This window comes from Amblyomma americanum, chromosome 1 (genome assembly GCF_052857255.1).
Source record: "Amblyomma americanum isolate KBUSLIRL-KWMA chromosome 1, ASM5285725v1, whole genome shotgun sequence".
NCBI classification, from domain to species: Eukaryota; Metazoa; Arthropoda; class Arachnida; order Ixodida; family Ixodidae; genus Amblyomma; species Amblyomma americanum.
In genome coordinates, this window is record NC_135497.1 from 55799031 (window position 1) to 55806948 (window position 7918).

The 7918-nt window shown below is 43.4% G+C and overlaps 1 pseudogene; it reads right to left on the bottom strand.

Moving 5' to 3' along the window:
* Positions 1 to 587: 587 nt before the first annotated feature.
* Positions 588 to 7267, bottom strand: LOC144096819 (uncharacterized; annotated as a pseudogene).
* Between the last annotated feature and the right edge of the window lie 651 nt (positions 7268 to 7918).

Here is a 7918-nt window from a genome sequence, read left to right on the forward strand (position 1 = left end):
GTGCACTGAACACACAAGTCTGGCTGTTTATGACATTTAGCACACGATAACGCCCCCTTATTCTTGAGGAGTATGTGAGGAAACTGACACCTTCATACCTTGCCAGCATTCGATGAAAAAAAATGTGAAGCTTTTTGGAGCACACCGGTTAAGTAATGAATGGAATGACACCTGCTTGATGTCTGCAAGCAGGCGATAGTTTTCTACTATGGCCCGCAGCTTCACAAAGGCGTCCGTACCTGGTGGCATAAGATTCAAAGATACGACATAAATGCAAGAAGAAATTTTTTGACGGGTTAGTATAACAATAAATAATGAAGAGTAGAGCAATGAGAAGGAATGCACTCTTCTTGCTTGGACTACATCAACAGAACAATATCATCAAGTTTTAAAGTGTCATTAGTGATCTCTAAGGGTTATTCTTCCAGCGTATGAGCACTAAAAGATATCCTTGTGATACAAACGGCAAATTAATAGATGGAAGTACCTGAAAAAATCCACTTTCTGGGTAAGAGGTCTCCATGCTTGCAGTTGGCGTACTCTTCACTGTGGCCACAGTGCTTGTCCTGCACATGGTTGAGGAGTGACTACCAGATGGCTGCCATGAGCTCGCCTCTCTCTGCAGCAGTCTGAACCCTTCTTCCAGCAATTTTTACATTAAAATAGAAGTGATTGATGATGGAGGCCATCCACTCTTCTATCATGCCATAGCCTCGTGAGCGGGAGACAGCCTGCAGCTTCTTTTTCAGCCCTGGAGTAAAAATAAGAAATTAGAAAATTAGGCAACTATTCTTGACTGCTCTGCTTAAAAGCAACTGTCACACCCACATCACTGAAAAAGCCATCATGCGATTGAGAGGTAGTCTTGCCAAATGACGAGGGAACTACTTTTTTATTATCTAAAGAATAATGCAGTCAACAGCGGCGTGCATGAACGAAAATGGCAGCCAATCTTCATAGGTGACCAAATGTGAATTAAGTGCGCTAGCACTTATTCGCCTGTTTACGGATCGAAACCCACTCATGGCAGCCTGCCTTCCTGCCATCAGCCTGGCAGAGGCTTCACACAGAGAAATATTGGTGATATCTGAGACACTGCCTGGCTGTCTGGCCGACTGCCATCAGCCTGCCAGATGCCTTAGACAAACATTGGCAAAATCAGCTATGAGGAGTTTTAGTGCTAGAACAGTGCAAATCTGATAACAAACACACAATATGTATGCACAATATGACCACTCTACATGTACTGAACAGCAGGGCTATGTTTCCAGTGATCAGAAATTATTGAAGTACAGAGCTGAGCACAATTGTGTAGGGTACTCCAGCAGCGTATGGTGGAGCAAATGAACAGATACTATTTTAATGCAACTTTTTGCTAGGCACAAAGTGCTTGTGACTGAGCGGTTTTTATGACTTTCCGGCTGTGCTTCGAGTACAAGTTTTATTTATAAAACTCAGTTCATGCTTTAAAATTTCAGTTCCGTTCTCGCGCAGAGCTTGGCTCGAGAGCTCCAGACAAGTGTGTTCACCTCTGTACTCCTTTGTAGCAGTAAGGCTGCTTCTTTTGTAGTTTACAAGACAGTAGTCCTAAATAGAGCAATAAGGTGACAGCATTTATGCCTGTTAAAGCTCCCTGATCTGCTAATTCAACAACCGTCACATCTGCTGGTTGGCTTGATGTGCTTCATGGTGGCAGCACAACTGCTCATTTTAAAACGCAGGTATGAGGAACACTTAACGAGAGATTTTGTGAGCAATATTAGTTATACATAAATTTGGCTTGAACAATTACCCGGCAAACAGCAAGCTAGTGCTTCACTGAAAAAAAAAATTGGTGCTAACCTTTGGCAACATGCCAAGCATCAAAGTAGTGGGCAATATCAGGCCGATGCTGTCGCATGTGGCTGCGCACCTGAACGTGCCTGTCCGTGACTATCTCACGCACAGAGATGTTCTTATCAGCAAAGCGCTTCAGTGCCCTTTTTAGGCCTTCCAATTTTATAGCGCCACTGCTGGAAACTTCATTTGACTGCACCGGGAGGTCAAGGAAAAGTTTAATCTGATCGAAGCCAATATACTGTGCATGAGAAAACCGAAAAGATCTCTTACCTGTACAAGTTGCTTGTGAACTATACGATTCAATGAAGTGTCCAGCAGCAAGTGCCTTATTTGGCACAGTAGCCAGGAGAATCTTCCCGGCTGTCACCTGCTAGTTTGGCTTCAGTCCTGCTGAGAGAGTTGACTAAAGAATGCTGTTCGCGTTTCCACAACTGAAATAAAAAGTAAATACATATAAATATGTACAGATTGCTCTTATAGTGTAGAAGAAATTCTATTTTGGCTAGATGGTTCATTGTACTCGAGAAAGGAAAATAGTGCTCTAGGCCCAGAAGTAAGGCAAAGAAAGGAAAAGAAGCAAGAATCTTGGAACAATGGTTTTAACAACACAATTGCATTAATCACCCAAATAGTACCACATAAGATTGCCCATTTTCTCAGGACTGGGCTTTGACACACTTCAAAAATTTATTTTCATAATTATTGGTATGCCCATCTTGGTTTTGAGGATGTTTTGGTCAACACAGAAGCCTTTCCAGACGAACCATGCTCACCTTGTGCAGAGCAGGAATCAAAATGTCCCTCTGCAGGCGGTCGTATGTGCGCTGGCTGAAGCATTCAATACCAGCGCTTTTGAAGAGCTGCAAGACTTGCGTTGGGCTTGAGCCGATAAAGAGGATTGCAGCAGCCACAACGGTGTTTCCCATGGCAAAGCGTCTCTTCTTTGGCTGGCTGTGCCATCTTAAAACATGGCCATCTTGGCATGTAGACGTGACCACAGCGAGGGAGCCTAAAAGCTGTGCAAGAAAGAAAACACACCCATAAATGCACTATATATTCCAAAATGTAAGCACTGCACCGCCTGTTTTATTTCATTTAATTTGTCCATAAAGGCCCAACGGCATTACATAAGGAAGGGCTACAAGTGGTGGAAATACACGCACAATGAACACAACACTGCCAACTGTAAACACTAAAAAATGACATAAAGAAGGTCAAGCAATTTCAAATAAGGAAAAGGGAAAATAGAGAAAAATGCAAGTATGGCACTTTATACAGGTGAAAGTCATTGAATAATTCATGGTGAGGCCGACAAAATGATTTGTGTTCATTGCACAACAGTGTGTCATTGTTTAAGGCATTCCAGTGGGTTATTGCATCGGATAAAACCTTCATTCCTAAATTACGGCTCTTGATGCTGGCTATGAGGTGGCTGTAGCTAAGGCGACTGGAATTCTAATCGGTGGTTTCAGCGGGAGGTGCCTTTACGTCGGATGGAAGAAAAAGCTGTGCAGCAGGCAAAGACACGAGGTGATGCAGCATGACTGAAGTGACTACTACTGCATTGAGGGAGGGAAATCAGTAGGGCTCCATGCTTTCGCTATATACCGATAAACCAGAAAAAACGAACCTCGAGGCATTTTTGTCTGAAGAGGTGAAAACTGAAAAATCCCAAATTTTATCTGACTTTGAAAAACAAAATGGCAGCTTCACATGAAGCAATGTTCTAAACTACTTTTTTTCTCGTTGACCCGGAACACAACTGAACTGGTTTTATCTTTCCTTCCTTCATTCCTCATTCCTTTTGTAGAAACCATATTCCTAACCTTGAATTTTCTTCTGTTACTTTTACCACCATGACAGGTTCAAAGTCCAAAGTAGCGGTCTTTGAGCGATAGCCTCCAACTAAGCATTATATATGCAGAAAATGACTGGCGAACTTAACAAGTCATGTCGTGATTTTGTCACGGTGCCCATAAGAGACATTTGTCATCTTTTGAACGTTGTAGTGACGGAGTGTATGAAGATGTCATCTCTCAGTGCTGCACGAAAAATGGCTGTTCATGTACCAGCAATCCTTACAGACTCCAGGGAGGCACGCCGCAAATTTCACATTGCCTGCAAGTCCCTCGGATTGCCAGCGCGGCAACTTGTTGCTGTGGTTCCCATGCGCCGGTACAATTTTTTCAAGCGCTCACTGATGTTCTTGCTTACTCGAGAGTAATAGAACAGCTAGCTCATGGAAGTACAACTAAAGGTGAAAAGCTCGAGAACGTGCAGGCACTACTCACTAACCCTAAAGACATGATTGTATTTTTTTTTTCAAACTGTGATTACTTGGTCAAGAATGTCCTGCCAATAAATATAACACAAAAAGCCCTCGAGTCTGAGGAGGTGCTTGTCTGCCAAGTGTACTCAATCATGGTTCGCTTAGAGTCCCCCTCGATAGTCAATGCCTTCTTGCATGGCAAGAGTGTTTGCAAAGACCTACACACTCTTACACCCGATGAGCTATGACGTCCGAAAGAAATGTGTTTTCAGCTTTCATGAACACTCGCTTTAGATTCAGACAAAGTGGAAAGCTATTGTTTACAGGAATATTCCAGCGGGTTTTCATTTCTTGAGGAATGACTTCTAGCATTAGTGCAAGCTGTGAACCCAGGCAGGAAGAAGGAACCAATGAAAGCAGAAGAAGACCTGTGGATTGTTTTTGCCTGTCGTGTGCTCTGCAGAACTAATATCTTTGAAAGAGGAACTCTTAGAATATTCTCTGTTCCATTTGCTGAAGTTAGCATTGGCAGTTTCCGGGGAGCGCACAGCAAAGGATTGCCGGTTTTGTCAAAAGCTTCCTTTGACTGTCTTGCCACCCCCATGCCAAGTGCAAACAAAGAACGTGCCTTTGCTGGCCTGCTTTCCTGAGCTGCAAGAACCGTGCTCTGGTGGCTGAAAAATCTCTCAAAATGTACATGCCCATTTTTTTCAAGTTTAAGCAACAATTTTATGCTTCTGAAATTATTCTGTTGTTATTTTCAATCACTGGTGCATTAACTCACTGTGCAGCGTTTGGTATCCATTCAATTAAGTTGTGTAATGTGAGATACGTTATATTTTCTCTAGTAATTATACAGCCGCTTTACAGCAAAAACCCTGATAAACACCAATTTCTCTTGAGCATTGGATTACACACAGAAAAAGAACAAATCAAAGGGATAAAATAAACAAAGCACTGATAAACACCCAAACGATAATGACAGAGAAGAGGTGTGCTGCATCATCAAAACATCACTAAAAAATCCATTACAGAAAAACATGCCTCTGCTTTGAACAACAGCAATGATTTCCATACCTGTACCGATGACTCTGCCGGGAGGTGGCATTTCCTGCAAACCTTCACAAGGTCCAGGAGGCTTTCCTCAAACACAATGATCTTGCGAGGGCATGGGTCAACAACAGAACTGTAAACCAAATGTATGTTCCATTTAACACTACTGCTTTGTTTCCATGCAGCATCCTTTACACTCATATACTGTGTGATGTCAGTGTACGTTAAAGATCCCCAGGTGGCCGAAATTTGCGGAGCCCTTCACTACGGCGTCCCTAAGCCCGAGTCGTTTTGGGACGTTGAACCCTCACAAACCGAACCAAATTATCCTTGACACATTTCCTTGAGATGGCAGAGCTTGTAAGAGGTACTACTTGAAAATTAACTTTTAAATGTAAATATGTCGAGAAACCTTCACACTTCAAGTACCTGTTGTTGGTCCTCCGAGAGCACAATATTAGCAAAATCACACTCGGTCTGACATTCCGGAATTGAAGGTTAGGGAGTGCTATAGATGTGCACATGTTGACGCTGAAGAATATAGGAGCACAACAGCTCTGCGAAAAGCGTGCATTTTGCAACAAATACAGTTGCAGTGCAACTTCTACACTTGCTTATAAAAAAATGTTTGCCACAGCAAAAATAAAAGTCACCTGCACTAAACATGTTACCACACAAGCTTGGTTTGGGCTAGTTGGTAACAGGCACTAGCACCTGCCCCATCCAGATCTCTGTCGTCCATGTCTTTTTCATACTATGTTTCCAAAAAACTAAACTTGTCGCTTGAAAGAACTGCACTCGAAAACACTACTCTCTATGGCCACATTACCACAAAAAAAACCTACTATTGGAGTCATCAGTTCACAGAGCGGTCAAACAATGTACTGAATCGCACTCTCACACCAAAGCTACTCAGAAACAAATTGTCCACATCAATTGTTACTTCCCTAGAACACATTACAGAATTAAGGTGGAAACTAGAAGACGTGTACTGCTGGGAGCAAAAGTAGTACACAACACGCCACCACCGGCAGTTTCCCTGAGATTTCATACGCACCCACAGTAGAGGTTGCACCTTCTGTCTGCGCACCGATACTTTTCATTTTTGGACTCATTGTAGCTTGTGTCGCTTTCAGTGACACTTGCACAGTGCACTGAGTCTGGACGTCGCGTGTACTGCACCCAATCCCTGCTGTGGCTCCGTATGATGGTGAAATTGTGTCCGAATGATGACCAAGTGCTGCACCAAAATGAGATTGTCACTTGAAGGCAAGTTTTACACACAAAGTACACACCATATGTGACATGCTTACAACTATCATGCTAGTAATTTGTTCATCACGCGCACTGTTCACCCATTTTCATGAGTACAAATGGATAATTCCATACATATTTACTATCAAATTGAAAATAAGCCATATTGAACATGCCAAGAAGTTTTAAGACTAATAACACACTACTATTACTTTTTAAGTGACGCAGTCTACGTAGGCGTGTCAGTAAACGTGCGTACTTGTCAGCCAAAAGACCGTCTCTATATGATTTTTAATTTCATTTTCTGACACTTTGCACATACCAGTGTTGTTGAGGGTTACAACGAAACAGATCAGTTCTAATATAATACCTGTGCTCCCAGATAGCTCTTCTGTGGCCATTTCCTCGCAGAGATTAACACCATCGCTGCCAACCTCAGCTAGGCACTGCACAAAGCATCAAATACGCCAGCATTACCGCCACTGTCAATGAACATACCTGCAGACAACCGGATGTAATACAAACCTGACGCTTTGGTGCAGTTTCTCAGCTTACAGGCGGCAGGAGACGTTGTGCAGCAGCAGGATGCACCGTCGGCACGGCGCCGGGCAAGAGGCAACGCTTCCTCGGAATCCCGAAGCTAGCCGCATACTTGTAATCGTATGAGTCCGAGCAGAAGTGCAGCGAGCAAAGCATGCTCTTCTTCCCCGGCGTCCAATAGTGCCGCCCAGTAGCCCGAACAAAGTCAATCCATGCGTTTCTTTGAGCATCGTTCCGGGGGAACTAATGGAAACTCACAGGGTCTCCGTATTTGCTGGGGCAGAAGTCCACCACACAATAGTACAAAGGCATGACGCAAGCAAACGTCCGGATGTCTTAAACACTGCACGATCACACGCTAATATTGCCGTCGCAGGGTCGCGTGACAATGCAGAGCGTTTTGTAAAATGCCAACAAGCCTGGCTAGTTCGGCAATACGTTCACAAAAACTAACTGAGCGAGCGACGGTTCACAGCAAATGCAGCTCGCTGATGCGTCAAATGCGTGCCGTTTGCTGAGGAGTCTGGCCTTATGGCAGTGCACCTGTCCCGCTTGCCCGCTCGTCGTACGTCAATGTATTATGGTATGACGTCACTTTATTATTTTACAGGGCTAGTGACGTCACTAAAAAAACACAAGATAGCGATGGGTCTAGATCTCTAGAGTGAGCATTTAGGCGATCTTTGTCGGCACAATTGTTTGGTTTTAAAAATGGCTGCGTCCATGGGTCGGACAATAACTTTTGAGGTTTTGTTTCCTGGCAGGTTAGAGAATGATTTTCTTTAAAATATGCGTGGAAACATCTGTGCTGTATGTTCAGTTTTTGCGCAATGGTTTTTTTTTTTTTAGTGGTCGTGCTTTTCTCACGCTTGCTTTATGAAGACTGCTGTTCCCAGGACAGGTTTACTTTACCTTTCAGCCACCGCAAATACTTTCCTTCAGTAGGGAATGCACCGTACAGAT